The 17,671-nt window shown below is 39.9% G+C and overlaps 1 long non-coding RNA gene across 1 annotated transcript in view; it reads left to right on the top strand.

Annotated features, from left to right (window-relative positions):
- The window catches only part of LOC103657409, a 260,401-nt gene that overhangs the window by 224,241 nt on the left and 18,489 nt on the right, over window positions 1–17,671 (top strand). Inside the window, exon 2 of the long non-coding RNA XR_566832.2 lies at window positions 15,586–15,712. This is a non-coding gene — a long non-coding RNA (uncharacterized LOC103657409). The remainder of the gene's footprint in view (window positions 1–15,585; window positions 15,713–17,671) is intronic.

The raw sequence follows: 17,671 nt of genomic DNA, 5'->3' as shown, positions 1-17,671 counted from the left end.
GCTCTCAGATTGAGGTCACTCAATGTCAGAACCCTTTCTCTCTGAGGCTCTTACCCAGAGAACTAGACCCCTGCTCCACAAAATCTGATCTCTGGAGCAGCAACAGCAATATCACCTGGAAGCTTGTTGCAGTACTCCATCTCAGGCCTCATTCACACCTACCGAATAGGAATCTATATTTTAAAAAGACCCCCAGGTGAGATAGGTGGAAAGTAAGACTGAGATGCACTGGCCTACAAACTTCTGCTAGAAGTGGTCCTGACCAGGACAGAGCAGCCCCCTGCTTTGAACTTGACATTTGAATCTTGAATAATGCCTGTTAGGAGAACCTCATCCGTATTCTGTCAAAACTAATTCTATGTTAATAAATATGAGACCAGTTAGACTAATTCCTCTGTCCAATGCTCAAATTTGGTAGGGCCCTTTGGCTAGCTCCTGAATGTGTCCCCTTAGAGGGAGCAGTGGATGAGGATTCAAATGGGGCAAGGGAGGATGGTGCCAGTTCATCGAGACATCTTGCACTGTGGTCTTTGCCCTCTTTCCTGTGGGAAGCCCTAATGTTTCCATCTCCTTTCTTTCTTCACTAGAGAAACTTTCTTTTTAAGTTGGCATTCAGCTTTTCATCCTGTCACATATTTGTGTAACATAATTGGAAAGATGAGGGGATATCGTACCCTAGAAGGACCTTGTTTGAGGACAAAAAAATATTTGGAATATTCTCCTGTTTGCGTCAACAAGTTATTCTTCCGTATTCTTTTTTTTTTTTTTTTTTTTTTAAAGATTTTATTTATTTATTCGACAGAGATAGAGACAGCCAGAGAGTGAGGGAACACAAGCAGGGGGAGTGGGAGAGGAAGAAGCAGGCTCATAGCGGAGGAGCCTGATGTGGGGCTCGATCCCAGAACGCTGGGATCACGCCCTGAGCCGAAGGCAGACGCTTAACCGCTGTGCCACCCAGATGCCCTATTCTTCCGTATTCTGTTCTTCTCTAACCAGGAAGAAGCAGGCTCATAGCGGAGGAGCCTGATGTGGGGCTCGATCCCAGAACGCTGGGATCACGCCCTGAGCCGAAGGCAGACGCTTAACCGCTGTGCCACCCAGGTGCCCCTATTCTTCCGTATTCTGTTCCTCTCTAACCTACATTGACTTTGACTTCTCAACCATTTCTGTTTCAGCCTTTTGGAGATCCAAATCTAGACCTTGTTCACCTAATCATTACTACTGTGGCCTTGCAGAGAGCAACCCTGCCTGTTCTACATTACCTGACTTCGCTTGTCAGCCATTATTCTTCTGGCTTTGGGCTAAGTGACAGGTCTCAGAATTTCATCACACAGTTTCCCATTCTTTGTCTCATTTGCTAGACACAATCCTATGAAGTAAGCATCACTATTGTCTCCCTTTTATAGACTAGGAAACCGAATCTCAAGAGAAAAAGTAAAGGGTTTTCTCAAGGTGACAGTCTTGGAGCTTATTGCTAAGTTTGACACATCCTGATGATGGATAACTCTAAAGAGAGTAAAAATTCAGCATTTAACCTCATTTTGAATTTTTAAGATATATGATTTTGATGCTGAACCAGGCCCTTGGGCTCTCTAAACAATAGAATTGGTAAGAGCAGGCCAATTGTGAGTTCTAGGCAAGGCTTTATCAGGGCTTATGCTTAAGCACAATGGAGGCAGCACAAAGGAGAGAATCCTCAGGCTGACTCCCCAAGGAGAGGTCAGGAAGAGTGCTTTAAAGAAACTTAGGTTGGGAAAAGGGTGACATCTAAGCATATAGAGGTGGGGATTTATTAGCACTTATGCACTTAAAGGTTATGCTTCTTCATGTGTTGCATGTCTAATTCGTATGTTCAATCTCCATCCCAGGCTTGGTTTTTAGTATTATAATGAGGGAGAAAGTTGGTGAAAGTCAGTACTGGAGTCCGTCTTGGCACAGACTGGTCCGGTTTTTGTCAGTCATTGTAGTAAGCGTCCTCCCTCCACATTCCTGCAAGATACGCTTCTAAAGGGCGCAGACTTAGCTCTCCTGGAATCTGCCTTTGGTGGTTAGGGTTGAGAGGACCTGACTCCAGGCCCTGCTCTGTCTCAATTTTAGACAGATTTTTCTGAGAAACCATAGCTAACATTGTAGAATCCAAACCTGTGCCAGGGACTGTTCTAATGCTTTATATATATTAATTTATTCTGCACAAGTTTTTATTAGAGAAGCCCTATTAAATAACCATTTTACAGATAAGTGGACTGAAGCACAGAAAGGTAAAGAAACCTAGGAATTACCAGAGTTGGGATACGAGCCCAGGCAATCTGTCTCCACTGTACTAAACTGTCTTGTAATACTATGTAGGAAGTACTTAGGAAGACACAAATGCGGTGTTTTCAATTATTCATAAAGCCCTAAAGGAGGTGAAAGTTTTGTAAAGGGCAGAAAGCTTGGTTTCAGAATGGTCAGATGCAATAATACCTTATGTTTATACAGAGCTTTTCTCCAAAGAGATCAGTAATTCACTTCATATCCCTGCCAACCTCCTGACCTAAGGCCATTTTTGTTAATAAGGAGAAGATTAAAGGAGTCAAGAGAAAAAAAAAATCATTCCTCTTTTTAAATGATCAAATGAAGTGGTGATTGCAGCTGAACACTCAGCTAAAAACTCTACCAGTCAAATGTGAGCCAGCCTGAGATTAGGAGGGTTTAAAGCTCTCAAGCCAATCTGTGGGAGGTGGATCAAGGTCCATGCTGTATCAGAGCTGATTGTAGATGGGTGTTTAATGAGCAAATGGTCTGTCTTCCTGAAACAGGTAAAAACAGCTTTGAAATGTAAATTGACATTACTTACCTCTCCAAGGCTCAGCCTTCTTTGTGACTGTGTCCTTCATACTCAAATGTGCCAGGAAGAGGAAGGGTCTGGGAGCAGCTGGAAGATTCCAGAGCTCTGTGAGGTTGAGCTTATGCCTTGAGCTGCAATAGAATCAACACAAACCTGACAGCTCAGCTCATCCCGTTCGTTTAGACATGCGCAGGAAGAGCACCTTGGGGAAATGCACTGGATGCAGTCAGATGCACTCCTTCAGGTTTCGTACTTAGTAAACCATATTTAGGTGCTTAGAAAGTAAGCCAAGGAGGAGAATTTCTGGTATGTTCTCCAGTAACGATAGAAAAGCACCTCAGAAATTACCTGGGCAACAAGTAACCACTCAGCGTCCCCAATCCTGCTGCTGTTTTGCTTCAGCATCTGGGGACAGAGGCATTGTAGGGACCCAGGCAACATCCCGCAAGGAAAACTTCTCTAATTTTGCCTTGAGAGTCCTGTGTTTGCTCAGGGTTTGGAAAAGGAGAAAGGAATTGGTGCAGGTCATCTAAGGATGACCCCAGAGGCCTTCTGAGTTCCAGGCTGTGCTACTGAAGGATGTGCATTAGTTCTGATACGATTACTCAGGGGTCTTTTTTGTCCAGTGGCACTCAGTGCAGCTCTCAGTGAATTCTCTGAGGCTGAATGGAAGCTGAGAGGAAAGAAAGGGAGTAGGGAAGGAGCATGTGAAGTCATAGGCCAGCCCTCCTTGGTGTCTCTTGGGATCCTCTGGTTCTGCTGATCCTCTCCAGAACTGGCACTTTAGGGTGCAAGGGGCCCAAGCAGGTCTTCAGATGATGCCCCTATGACATGCTCAGTGCCACCAAAGCTGTTTGAAGTGAGGTATTGGCAGCAAAAGGGCTTCATCCTCCATTTCTTAGAATACAAATGACTACCCAGAATGCTGCTGCTTCTTTGCACCATTACTATGCGGTCTGTATTTATAGAACACTCCGATTTTAAAGAAATCAGGAGGTAGAGCTGGTGTACACCTTAGTTGTAGGGGGTACCCAATGAAACATTTCTGGTCATTCCTAATCTACTGTTGCCCTTTTTTGGAGTCATACGGTTCCTCTTCTGAATCCTTATGAATGAGATAAAACAATGATTCTTTATTTAACACCCTCGAAGATTTCTCCGTATTGGCTGTCATGAAGGCAAGTATAAGGTTCTTGTTCTTTGGATCTTGATGAGACTATGGGATATATACATATATACCACACAAAGTAGAAGGCATTTTGTTACCATTTGATATAAACATCTAAAATATAGCAAGACAACATACACGTGAATGTATCAACCTTCTATTCTAATTAAAGTAAAATTTCTATCAGAAATATAAAACACACTAAAACTGTACTGCCCACACAGAAGTAAATATTCAGTATGTGAAATAAAGCCAAAATCACCAAAGGTTCCTGGAAGATTGATAAAGATTTAAACATTTTCATTTATTCTTGGCTTTAAGATATCTCAAAATGACCCTTCAATTTCCAGTAAGAAAACAACTGAAAGAGGCATGCATACCTTTTTATATCACCAATATAAAATGTGTTTTCTTTAAGGTACTAGCAGTTGCAATATAAGAATCAAAACTCCGGACATCCTGCATTCTAGTGAGAGGCATTTTGGTGTAAAGCTTAAGGACCTGGATTGGATCACTTTGTAGCTATATGTTTTTGAATAAGTCATTTATAATTGCTAAACTGTTTCAACTCCTGGAGATGAAAAAAGAATGGATTCTAGGTTATCGTGGGTATATAAAGTATATAGACAGTATGGAGTATATAAAGCACTTAGCTGAGTGCCTGGTTCACGATAAATAATAAAGGTGTGCCTGGGTGGCTCAGCTGGTTAAGTGTCTGCCTTCAGCTCAGGTCATGATCTCAGGGTCCTGGGATCCAGCCCCATGTCAGTCTCCCTACTGAGCAGGGAGCCTGCTTTTCCCTCTCCCTCTGCCTGCCACTCCCCCTGCTTGTATTCTCTCTCTCTCTGTCAAATAAATAAAATCTTAAAAAAAGAAAAAGGTGTGCTATCATTGTCATTATCATTGATATATGTGAAGAATCTGAAAAGTTACAAACTTTTCACTCTGATTTGTGGTCCAGACTCAGATTGTGAATTTCACACAGGTACTAAATAATACAATTGAGTTTGGTATCACCACAGATTAGAGTACATTTATTTTCTTCTCTGAGCTTTGCCCATAAAATAGGTATTTGTGAAGAGCTGTCTTATTATTTGAGACTTCTTAGAATAGGTCAGAAGACATGATGGGGTTTAAATTGCCAGAAACTTGGGTAATGGAATTGCATCATTAGCAAACATTAAGTGTTCAGAGCAAAAAGGGAAGTAGGGAGTAGAGCTATTAATCAGGTGACTTCAGACAAATTATTCACTCTAGTTCGTAAGTGTCATTTCATCAAAGGAGCTAAGTCTATTTTTATAAGCAGTTTTCCAAAAAGCCATCAAGTAAGGTTATGGGATCTGTTTCTGTCCCTCAGAGGAGAAAACTTTCCTCCCCCTTCCCCTTTCTTCCAAAGTCTTGCCCTTACACAAGGACGATATATGCTCAGATTGGTCAGACACAGGGCCATGTTTTTCTTACTAAGGGAGTGTGGTGAATTGTCACCATATTAAAGGGTGAGGTACGACCCTGAGCAGGCAGTCCTTCTATCTCCTGTGGAGCCTAAAACAGGACCCAGCTTCTCAGGACCTCCAGGCTCCACCAGTCCTCTTAGTTTGCCTTCACTCCCTGCCCTTTATCCCAGGACCCCTACCTCTGCTACAGGAAGCTCTTCAAGTCCTTCTCATCCATATGGCAGTTTGTACTGGGCTATTTCCCAGACATAGACCAAACAACACATGCTGCACAGTGCTGGACGCTGGGGAAAATATGGTTTTTCCTGCTGTCTCTCTTCTTAATTTGTTGCTGCACTGATGTGCATATTTTATGTTGGATTTTCCTTAGATTGCAGCAGTAAAGACCCACCCTCACATTTGGGGGTGATGTACCCACAGACTCATTGGAGGGGTGGGGAAGAAATAAGAAACTTCATTGAGAGATTCCAATACAAGGTATGGTTTGCATCCAGCTTTCATTGGACTGTTGCTTTGACATATTTAATGGGCTTCACCAAGCTGTCAACGAAGCCGTGCTTTGTTCCCTACTTGGCCTCGTGTCTTTGTTTGGCTCTCTTTCCCAGTTGCTTTCAGGTATTAATAAATAGAACTGTCTCATATTTTAGGAGTTGAAAAGGCTAGTCTTGTCTAATATCAAAGTTTCACAATCTCATGCAGTCCGACTTCTCTCCCCCAGGTCCGGCTTGACTCAGGTTCCAAGCCGTGCAGTGGGATGAGGAGTGCAGTCTATCTTTTTCATTACCCCCTCTGATACTTTCCTCCTTCCCCCATTCCCTGTTTTTAGCCTTTTGGGGTAGGGGTGAATGAAGAAGGGATGAGAGATAAAGGAAGCAAAAGTGTTGTATATAACTGGGGTGCCTTAAAAAGTTTCTCTTGGTTGTTAAAATGCTCTCAATTGGGGCAGGTGTCCAAATACTGACTTTCTCTCGTGCGGTGTTTTTTGGGATTGCTATATTTGTAGATCTTTGTTCTAGATAATGTCCTCATTGCTTACAACTTCTCTCCAGAGATCCATCCCACCAGACTGTTGGAATCATTTTAGGAATGCCTTCCTGTAGGTGTGCATTTTGTCAGACCCATATCTGGTCCATGGGAAACAAGCTGTTAGTGGAAGTGCCACTCACTCCTGTTCCCACACTAGCCATCTCTTCTCCCATCTTCAGGGGAAACTGCAGCCCTTCTTCTGACTGTCGAATTTTCTAGGTGACAGTCATAAGACTGCATACCCCAAACTCCAGCTCTCTGTGTGGTTCTCAAAAGCTACTTCCCTTACCTTTAAATGTGGCAGATGGCCCCTTTCCCTCTGCTGTTGTGCAGTGAGACCCAAAAGTGAGTGATAGCCAAGGGTTTCAGAACTAGTTCTTGGTATGTTAACATGTCGTCCAGAAGTGATATTCACTGATTATTCTGTGGAAACTGAGAACATAGGAAAAGTCGAATTTAGCATCTTGTTACACTTACATATAGATACATGGCATGTGGTTACTCAATGAACATTTTATTTAAGTAATGCTCTTGAGCTTTTAAACCTGGAGATAGCCCAATCCTCCAGTAGAACTGTGCAGTTATAACCATTATCTGATTCTTGAGAGATGGACACTCACTGGTTTTGTTATAAATCATGTAATAGATAATTAGAAATCAATAAGGGCAGCTGCTTTTTGTCAGTTGTTTAAAATGAGCGTGGAGTTTGAATAGTAGAGATTAACACACCTGTAGGTTAGGGTCTAAGTGGCATACTCTTTCCCAGCTACATAGTTGGAGTTTGAACTGCACATATGGCACGACTAATCAAAACATATGTTCTTTGCCTCTAGTGCTTCATTAATCGTTAGTTGTTGCTGGTATTTGCACAAGGAAGGGTTCCTGGGGCTGTGTGAAAATATAGGTTCTGACGACCGTTTAATAAATTAACAGTTGAAAATATAAAAATTTACAAACTGAGAGCATAACTTATTAACTTTCACCACGTTTTCCCAGACCTTCCCTGGGCAGTAAAAAACAGTTTTTCAGGAACACTTGGGTGCCTGAGTTGGTTAAGTGGCTGACTCTTGGTTTTGGCTCAGGTCATGATCTCAGGGTCCTAGGATAGAGGCCTGTGTGTCAGGCTTCTCGTTCAGTGGGGAGTCTGCTTGCGGGTCCTCTGTCTCTCCTTTCCCTTTTGCTTCTCCCCCTGCTCACACTCTCTGTTTGAAAAATAAATAAATCTTTAAAAAAAGTAATTTATCAAACCTCTTTTCAAGAGAAATTGAAATCTTCCTCCATGATGGTACCTGGCTAATCTAAGTGAAAATTGTTTTAAAACAAATACATTTAGAAATGCACTAAGGGGATACTTGAGGAAGCATGGTATATCAGGATTAGTCTAGAAAATTCAAGGTGGGGCCTACTCTTTATTAACTAATTTTTTGTCTTTCAAGACGATATTCACTCTTAGAGGAGAAACATTTCACTTTACATTCTAATATTTCCGTACGTTTTATTGGGTTTTTCCCTCAGATCATGTCATAGAAGAATATTTAATAGGTTTTATGACTCCGGCCTTCTGGGTCCTCCCAAAATTGCAGAGTCACAAAGTAATCTGAAGAGTTTCTTTCTTATTTACCTATTTTAGGGAAAGACGGATAGAATACAAACTCTAGAGTTGGTTTATCTTAAAGAGTAAACATTGACTCCTTTTATTTTCTTCTTCTTGCTTAAAGTTTTGAAGCAGTCTCGCAATTATCAGGATTTGTTATTTTTCAGGAAAGCCAAAGGGTGTGAATGAAAGATTACACTGACTTCCCGAGGAAACTGTTTCTAAGATCTGGAGATGAGGGGAATTTCTAGAAATAAAAATGTTTGTATTGTTTCCCTTATTATGATTTTAGATATATAGAAATTCACTGGAGAGGTTGCCAATTCTTATCTTAATGGATTATAATGCTTTGTTGTTGGAGGTATGTATTCTTTCTTTATGTCTAAGAATCAAAGGATTCTTTGACCTAAGGGTCAAAACAATGAGGGTTGGTTTTTACACTGCAATGGATGCAGCAAGTAGTTTGGTATGATATATGTGACTTTCATTGGTGAAGAACAAAATTGAGTTACTGAAATATTGTATAATTTTAGGTAACAAAGAAAAAAACCCCAACAATGTCTCCTAGACAGTTGCATGGTTGGCGTAAATGTCAGAATCAGGAGAATGGGAATGGGTTGATTCTCTATGATAATTGTAATCATTATACTGTGGGTAAAGTCTTATTGCTATTAGGACAGTTGGTTATTATAGAGACCTGTCTGGATATATTTCAGAAGAAATGTTTCCAAACTGATTTGGTTATACGTTTAGACCTGCCCCTAATTTGAGAGTTCACTTTGAGGTGACCTCTAGGGAAATGCCTACTCAGAGAGTTCTCCGGAGGTTGCTTTATGTCCCAGTTGGGACTTACGTTTGTATATGTCAATTGGCCCATGCACGAAAACAAGCACACGATGTTATTTTTCAAAGTAACAGTCTGTGCTATTGTTAATTTATTGCCTTTTAGCTCCAGATTTACTCTTTAATATATGCTCTGTGATAATAGAGGCAATTCCTTTAGCCATCTCTCCTTTCACAGTAAGCATATTATTAACTTTTCCCAGTAAAGAGCTCTGGAGGGACATTGTAGGGAATGGGTTCTCCTGCTGTTTACTGCTGCGGCAAATGGAAGGAGGGGTGGGCAGTCTCTGTGGTGTGAGAGTGCAAACATGTGGTGGGGCTCTGCCCCGGCCATGGGCTCAGTATCCTCAGCCACCTTGCAGTCTTTGTCTGGTGATAACCTTTCTACACCCCTGTTGAAATGGGAACTGGTGTCCCAAAGCTTCTTGCCTGCACCAGTGTCCAAAAGCCTCCCAATTCCATTGGCTCCCAGATTCCCTTTGCAACCTAGAGGGCTCTCATCACTTTTGTGTGTCCACACCACTGGTGCTAATCACCTGTTCTTTGCCTCCATTCTGGAGGGTAACCTCTGCTTGCCCATGAGACTGCAGACCAGCTCCAGGCTGGACAAACAAGCAAACTTTTCTGCTCTCCTTTGGGCTGAAATATACCTTTTTCCATGAAGTCTGAAGCCCAGCCTTGGGAAGGGGACCCCCCCCCCACTTCCATGTTTGTTTTTTGGGTATTCTCCCTCAGCCCTACTGTACCAAATAGAGTTTTCTTATATTTTATAGTCACTCTTTTATCATAGTTTAGTTTTTATATTAATCTTCCTCTGTTTAACCCATTCTGGGTTCCATCTCCTGATTGAATCAAATCTCACTTGTTCACATGGGCATAAAAAAAGTCACTTCTAGGTAGTATCTGAATTGAAATGGGGACACTCTTATGGAAACCTGCTTAGTATACTGAGTGCAATGTCTATTTTGGGCTAGCAGATGTTTCATGTTGTAGTGATACTAGAGATGGTCTGTAGGTGGGTGCTCTGTGGTACCACCCTGCAGGGTTGATGTCTTCCTGGCTGTGTCTGGTAGAGAAGGGTAATGGAGTTTCAAAGGCAATACCTGGGACTATATGGCAAGTATGAGTGATAAGGAACAAGACAGGTACTCATTCAATAAATTTTTATAGAGTTCCTAGTATGTGCCAACTACTGTCCTAGATACTGAAGGTACAGCAGGGGGAAAATACAAAACAAAAATCCTTTCATTTGTTTTTACTTAGTTCTTTTCTCCACATTATCTTTGCCTGCTTGACACTTAAAGTTGGTGCTTCTCACTTTGAACTGGCTCTTCTTGTAATCAGTAGAATAAATCATTTCACATAACATGGTTACAGAGATACTTGAAATCTGTGTATGTTGGGGGAGGGTGGAACTAATGGTTATTTGCCAATGGCCATTTAAAAGATAAATCTGAGTAAAAACATCTTAGTTTTGGCCAAACTTCTCAGAGTGATTTTACAGCCTTCAAATTAATAGCAGCAGGGTGAATGGAAAATTAAACCTAGGTGGTGTATGAAATTGGCTTTGAATTTCTCATTAATTAAGAATGCTCAGTGACCTAGTTGTTCTAATTACATTGGTTGGAGAATTTGATCATTAGTCAAATGAAAACACAGAGCTATACCATTCTCTTAAGAAACCCAAATGAAACTTGGTGTGGTTATGAAAGAATCAATGCTATGATTACCTCTTGCCCACAGGAGGCTCAGTGGGGCAGACCTTACTTCTTGGATTCTTGTAGTATTTTCTTTCAAGTATATTTATTCCATCCACTTGGAGCTCTGCTTTGTAAGATATGAGAGGGACTAAATCCATTGTCAGTGGTTTGATGAGAAGACAAATTTACCAGGGTCCTTTAGGATGGCTAATCGTTTATCTTACTTCCAGTCAACAATAACTTAGACTTGCTGGAGGGGTTCATTCACATGTTTTCACTAAAGATAATCATTACTTTTTTTTTTTTTTAAAGGAAGAAACTGATGGGAGAACATCTTTAGATTCTTTTGTTTGTAATTCAAATGACCTAAAGTGGAGGGAAATTGATGTTTTAAACTTTTCATTTCTTTATGTTCACATCCCCTGTATGTTCACATTCTTTGGGCAGGTGTGAACTCACAACTACACTTTTATCCTATTTCTCTTCACTTTCCCCAAAATAGGAAGGAAGAGGGTGCCCAGTGGAGGAGGAAATCCTCTCTGGATACTATGATGTGATAGGAAACAGAGATGCAAAGTTCTTTTTTTCCCCACTGACCACAACTTAGTTTTTCTGTAGATAAAACTCAGCTGAAAAAATTACTTCTTTCTGAAGTTTATGAAGTTTAATGGTGCCTAATGCTTGGGGAAATACTTGCAACTCCTTGAATAAGGTGATGATTTTAAAAATCATGTTCAAGTTTTATGGTATATACATTAAAAGAACTGTTTCCTTGAACTGATCTTTTCATGTTTAATTTCATGATTAGAATTTAATTCAAAATCCCTATTTAAATGATACTACAGGGACAGCAAATTAAAATGTGTGTAGCATTTATTTTTAAAGATTTTATTTATTTATTTGACAGAGAGAGAGGGAGAGAGAGAGAGCACAAGTAGGGGGAGCAGCGGCAGAGGGAGAGGGAGAAGCAGACCCCCTGCTGAGCAGGGAGCCCTACATGGGGGTTGGATCCCAGGACCCAGAGATCATGACCTGAGCTGAAGGCAGACGCCTAACTGACTGAGCCACCCAGGAACCCTTGTGTGTAGCATTTAAATACATTATTTCATTGACATTATTTCAATAAAGTAGTTATAAGGGTCTTGAACTCTGGAATCATTTTATATTAAGAATTTGATTAATAAGCCTGATATGTTTTATTTCACTATAAATGTAACTTAAAAAAAATCTAAGAATATTTTGAAAATAACTTTAAGCCTTTAATATATGCCTATTAGAACCACAATTGCTCATGGTAATACTATCTTCTGTTTATATTTTCCTTTTATTAGGCCCCAAGTGGAGACTTAGACATACTAGATAGGCTCAGTAAAGGGAAAGCTACTATTATCACGGTTTTCAAATGACGGTTTTAGTATGCAGAATCAGGAAGTGTACCATGCATGCATGCAGTTTTTCAGGGAATAGAGTAGGATAACCATGCCTTTGGAATAGCAGGCTTAAAGGATCAGGGTCAGAGGAACTCCTATTTTATTGAGGTAAGATAACATGGAGAAAAGGGGACTCTTTCTAGAGAACTTGATTCTAGTTTCAGCATTGCTACTAACCTACTATGTGAACCTGAGATAGTCAATTAACATCTCTGAGCCTTGGTTTCATCATTTTTTAAATGAAGGGATTTTAGGTGCCCTCAAAAATGCTTCCAGCCATCAAATATGATTCCATCTCTTTGGGGGATTTAGTTTTTGTGTCTGAGATTATTATTAGCCAGGTACAAACCAAGGGAAAGTCATGTTTAAGCAATTTGCTAGCCTCAGATTTTGTAAATTATTACATTTGACTATTCCAAGGCTCTGCAATTTTTATATATCGACATAGAAGACTTTCCTTCAGAGGTCTGACATTCAGAGAAGCAGCAAAACAATATAATCTGTTTCTCTAGGAATTGAGTAAGAAGATCTGGTGATTTGGACAGTTCATCTTGGCTTCTGGTAAAAAGCAGTCGTATCCAGGAGCTTTAAAAAAGCTGCTTTTAATAACTTTAAGTGGGAAGGAAATTTAATGGAAACAGCAATGAGAGGATGTCTTCTTGGGTCCAGTTCAATAAGCACATATTGAGCTTCTATTAAAGGTCTACAACCTCTTATTTTAAATTTGAAATCCAAAAAGCTCTAAAAATCCTGAATTCATTTAGTTGCAAAACATGACCTGAATGGATACAAGGCTATGTGCATTTTTTATTTATCCCATTTAATGTAAATACTCATTTCTCTCACTGAAGAAACTGTGATGTATTCAGCTTTGAAGTGCCACCCCAGAATCGGCTAGGAATATTCTGTAAGATGTGGCACCTGACCTCCAATACCATTCTAAGTGCTGAAAGTTTTGAATTCCAACTCATCTGGTTATACGGGTTTGGGTAAAGGGTCTTGGACATGTATGTGGCAAGGATGAAGGTGAGTGGAAGGGTGACTGGAGAGGAGCTGGGTGAAATGCAAAGGTAGATGAGTAGTATGAAGTCATTCTTCTCAAAAATTTCCCCCACACTTACCAACACAACATGGTATATTTTATAGAAGAGATATGGATACAATTTAAGGACACTTACAGAGGGAGCAATTATTTCCGCTGGGATTTCAGGGCATATCACAGAGGAGGGGACATTTGAAGGGGGTTCTGAAGGATGACTAGGCATTTCTCACAGACAAAGGCATTCTAACAGGAAAAAGCGGCAGGTACATCCATGGTGTATCGGGAGGCTTCTCTGGGGCTGAGTTAGAGTAGCCATGGAGAGGATGTAATGGGGCTAAGTGTCCGAAAATGTTGGGATTTTTATTCAGTACCTTGTATGCCATGCTAATAAACATCCATTGATCCCCATTTAGATTGCGTAGCCCCGGGCTGACCCTAAAGAGACAAGGGAGTAATTTTTTTTTTTTTTTTTTAAGGCAAAGTGCTAGGGATGGCTTTAGCTTGATCCTGAAGTGGGGTAGTATAATGAAAAATAAGCCTTAAATACTCCTTTTAGTACTTTTCAGTCATTGGGTAAGGGCCATAGGGAATGGACCAGATGGGTCGTTGATGTGAATTTCCAGGCATTTCACCTGTTTCTGCCTGGGTTCTCCCAAAAGCAAGTGCAAGTGCTCGTTGAAGGGGAGGAGGTAGGTGAGGTGCACTAAAATGGTGACTAGAGATCCAAGGAGAGGGGTGGAGTGCCAATATTTTATGCCATTTGGTGACCGCTTATTGCATCTCAGACTTTACACTAAGTACTTCAAACAATCATCTCATTTAGTTCTCATAAAAATTGCATAAGATAGGTCATATTTTCCCTTTTACTGGTGAGAATTCTGAAGCTTGGAAGGTCACCTGGGCAGTATTGTTAGTGGAGTCTTGTGCTTAGAAACAAGCTCTTGTCAGTCCCCAGTTCCCTGGGCATAGCAGGATTCCCTAGATCCTCGCGGCTTCCCACCCACCCCCACTTGCGCTTGAGCAACTCTAAGAATCTGTTTTACGTACTGCTTCTTTGCAAACACTTTTCTCTGAAGAAATTGCTCCAAAGTCTAAAAAGTTTCCAAACTGCAGCAAATAATGGATGGTCAACACAAGTTTTTATGAGGATTGGAAAAGCACTCTCTCTTTCATTTTGTTTGGCTCCTGAATAAGGTTTTCATATTCCAATAGAACAGAATAGTCTCTCTTATTTTAATTTGACCCAATTAGGAATATTAAATCAGGACTGATGCTTACTTTGCTTATGGCTATGTTTGTTTTTTTTAAATTTGGAATTCCTTCAGAAATTTTTAAAAACCAAGTTATGTTTTCAGTAGTCAGGAAATGAAAGGAATTAGTTGATACATTTAATTCCTGAAAATTCTGAATTGTGTCTAGTCCATCTAGAATTAGATAAATCCTAATTCTGATCATTTTTTTAGTAAAAAACATCATTTCAAATAGTTCTAAGCAGGATAGTCAAAAGAGATGTCTCAAAGAAATTATGAGTACAATTAGGTTTTGGGAGGTAAATGTGTATATGTATTAAAGTTACTAAGAATATTTGTCTTTGTTTTCTCTTTCACACACAGATGTCAAGAAAGTCAATTTTGTTTATTCATTTATTTAACAAATATTTGTTGAGAATCTATTATATGCCAGGCAGCAAACAAAACAGTCCAGATTTCTCTTCTTATGAAATTTACAATCAAAAGAGAGAGAATAAGTTATTATCATTATGTCTTATTGTTGTCATTGCAAACAGAAAACAAAACAAATTTTAAACTCTGAGAGTATGGAAAATTGGATTTGAAAGTATGGGGGAAAAAGTTGTTTCTCTAGAAATTAGTCATTTTATATTACATGTTTAGCTGCAAAGCAAATAAATCTCCTCAGAATTGAACTCAACAATATATATTGAATATCTACTATATGCCAAGCACTGCTAGCACTGTTAAAATGACAGGCAGTAATTTCTTTGTTGGCTACAATGAGTATGGCAAACTAAAACCCTGTGAAAAATATATCCATGTGAATGATGATCTCTTTTAGTCTAATAACTACCAAAATGGAATTCATAGAGGAGCCGTCAAAATAGAACAAATACTCATAAACACCATAAATAGCACGATTAAGATTTTTTTACATTGATACTGAATGGGCTTTTTTTCTTAATTAGAAATACTTGGGGAAGAATGCTGACTTTTACTGACTTCTTTATTCATGTGCAGATACTCCTATTAGTTATTTCAGAAGCATTTTATTGTCTGTAGGAAACAAGTTAGCAGCATTGCAAGAGCTTCCACTTAAGTACTTTCAACCTTTTGCTCAGTTTCTTTCCATCCCATCCCTTCTCTTTGGTGAGAGGAGATGCTTTTCTGTCTTTTCATGTTGTGTTTTATCAGTTGTATCAATATTGATGAGCCAAAAAGAAATAAATGTTACTAAAAAATAAATCTGTTTCTGTGTGTTTCTCCCAGACTGCCTTCCATATTCATCACAGCATCTGCACGTTTGACTGGGAAAATCATGAGGTCCTGCCAAGTCGGTTGCACTAGCTCTACCATGACACTCTGAGGAGAAACTTGGGTTTCAAACCAGTGAATGGTAGGTACAAAGTATTTTCTCTACACATGTTCAACGGAAAGGAATATGGGCTTGAAATATATTCATAGACCTTATGCCATCTTTTCCTACCTCTCCAACAAAGAGTAGAGCTTCCATTTTCATTCACACTGCCATTCCCTTCCCTGTCCTGTCTACCTTGGGCTCCCTCTGCCTTCTCCATCATGTTATGCTGGACTCTCCTGGATTCTCTTGCAGCTTGGCACTGCCAACCCAAATATTGAATTTATATTCCCTTCACTTATTTAAAGCCAATCTCTTCTTGAAGGGCCAAATAAAATTTTAACTCTTCTTCTAAACTTTTCTGCCAGTTCTAGAGCTCATAGATCTCTAATCTCCATGAATATTTTAATGGCCAGAATCAGTGTTAACATTTTCTCCGAACTTTTTCATGTATGTTAGTTTAATTCTTCCAATTATTCAAGAGCAGGAACTATTTTTATTCTTTGGATGTATGTTTCACAGTGCTGAGCACTCCCTCTTCTGTTTTACATAATTCTGTATGAGTTCAGTCAACCACTGAAAAAAATTCCTTAACTACCTAGTTTGCAGTTGGGTGCTATATAAGGCACCAAAAATGCTATAAAACATAAAGAGGTTCCTGCATTCTAGGATTTTACAATCTAGACAAGGAAAGAAACATGAAAATATGTGTAACAAGAGTGACATCAAAGATGCATTATTCATTCACTTATTTGTTACTAAGTACTTTTCACTTGGTGAGAAATATAGTCACAGCCCCCGCAGTCATGGGGCTCATTGTCTATGTGTTGGGGAGTGTCAGAATGTCAGAAGGACTGCAGAGGACCCAAGGAGACAGAAAATTCCTTTCTCTCTCCTTTCTCTCTTCACTCACTCTCTCTTTCTTTGTGAATGATGAGAAAATCAAGAAGTAAGGAAAACAAGATGATAAGTTACTATGAAAGAGACTGAGTTCTATTTTGTCCAGCAAACTATGAGAGGCTCTTGCTGTGGAAATATCTTTTATCTGTAGGCAGATAAAAGATCGTGTGGTATCTGCTGCCTCCCAGAAAATCAGATGAACCGTCATCACCACCACCATCACCACCACTGTTAACTATCACCACCATCACCACCATCATCACCACCACCATCACCACCATCATCACCACCACCACCACCGCCATCATCACCGCCACCATCACCACCATCAGCACCAACACCATCAGCACCACCACCATCACCACCACCACCATCACCACCACCACCACCACCACCACCACCACCACAACAAAGTGTCTTTAAAACTCAGCCTCTACATGAGAGACCTTAGAATATTGTATTGCTGAACTTGGAAGAACAAAGCTCTACATTCTTACAGAAGAAGAAAAGTTATCTCCATTCATTTACTTTCCATGTACTCTATTCCTAATAAAAATTGGCTTCTGCCTCCATCAATTTATAGAAATTGTTTTTCAAAATGTCAGTAATGGCCCAAGCAACATTTTCAGTACACATACTACTGGACTTCTCTGTTGAATTTGTGCTGATCTCTGTTGTCTTTATTTTTTAAAGATTCTATTCTATTCTATTCTATTCTATTTATTTATTTATTTGTTTATTTGAGTGTGAGTGCAGGGAGGGGCAAAGAGAGAGGGAGAGAGAGAATCTCAAGCTCAGCACAGAGTCCTATGTGGGGCTCCATCTCATGACCCTAATATCATGACCTGAGCCGAAATCAAGAGTCTGATGCTTAACTGAGTGAACCACCCAGGTGCCCCTCTGTTGTCTTTAAACTATCAGTTTCAAAACTTGAATTCTGTCACACTGTAGTGTTCTGCCTTTCTTCTCTAGACTCTTAATCTTTTTGTGTCCTCCTGGGGTATATTTTTTATTTTCAGCCAATCTGTCCCCTCCATCTAGGGGACTTTCCTAGGCTGATCTCATCAGGCCTCATGGTTTTAAGTACTACCTATATGC

The sequence above is a fragment of the Ursus maritimus genome, unplaced genomic scaffold (genome assembly GCF_017311325.1).
Source record: "Ursus maritimus isolate PB19 unplaced genomic scaffold, ASM1731132v1 scaffold_29, whole genome shotgun sequence".
Classification (NCBI taxonomy): domain Eukaryota; kingdom Metazoa; phylum Chordata; class Mammalia; order Carnivora; family Ursidae; genus Ursus; species Ursus maritimus.
This window is presented reverse-complemented; position numbering and strand designations above follow the sequence as displayed.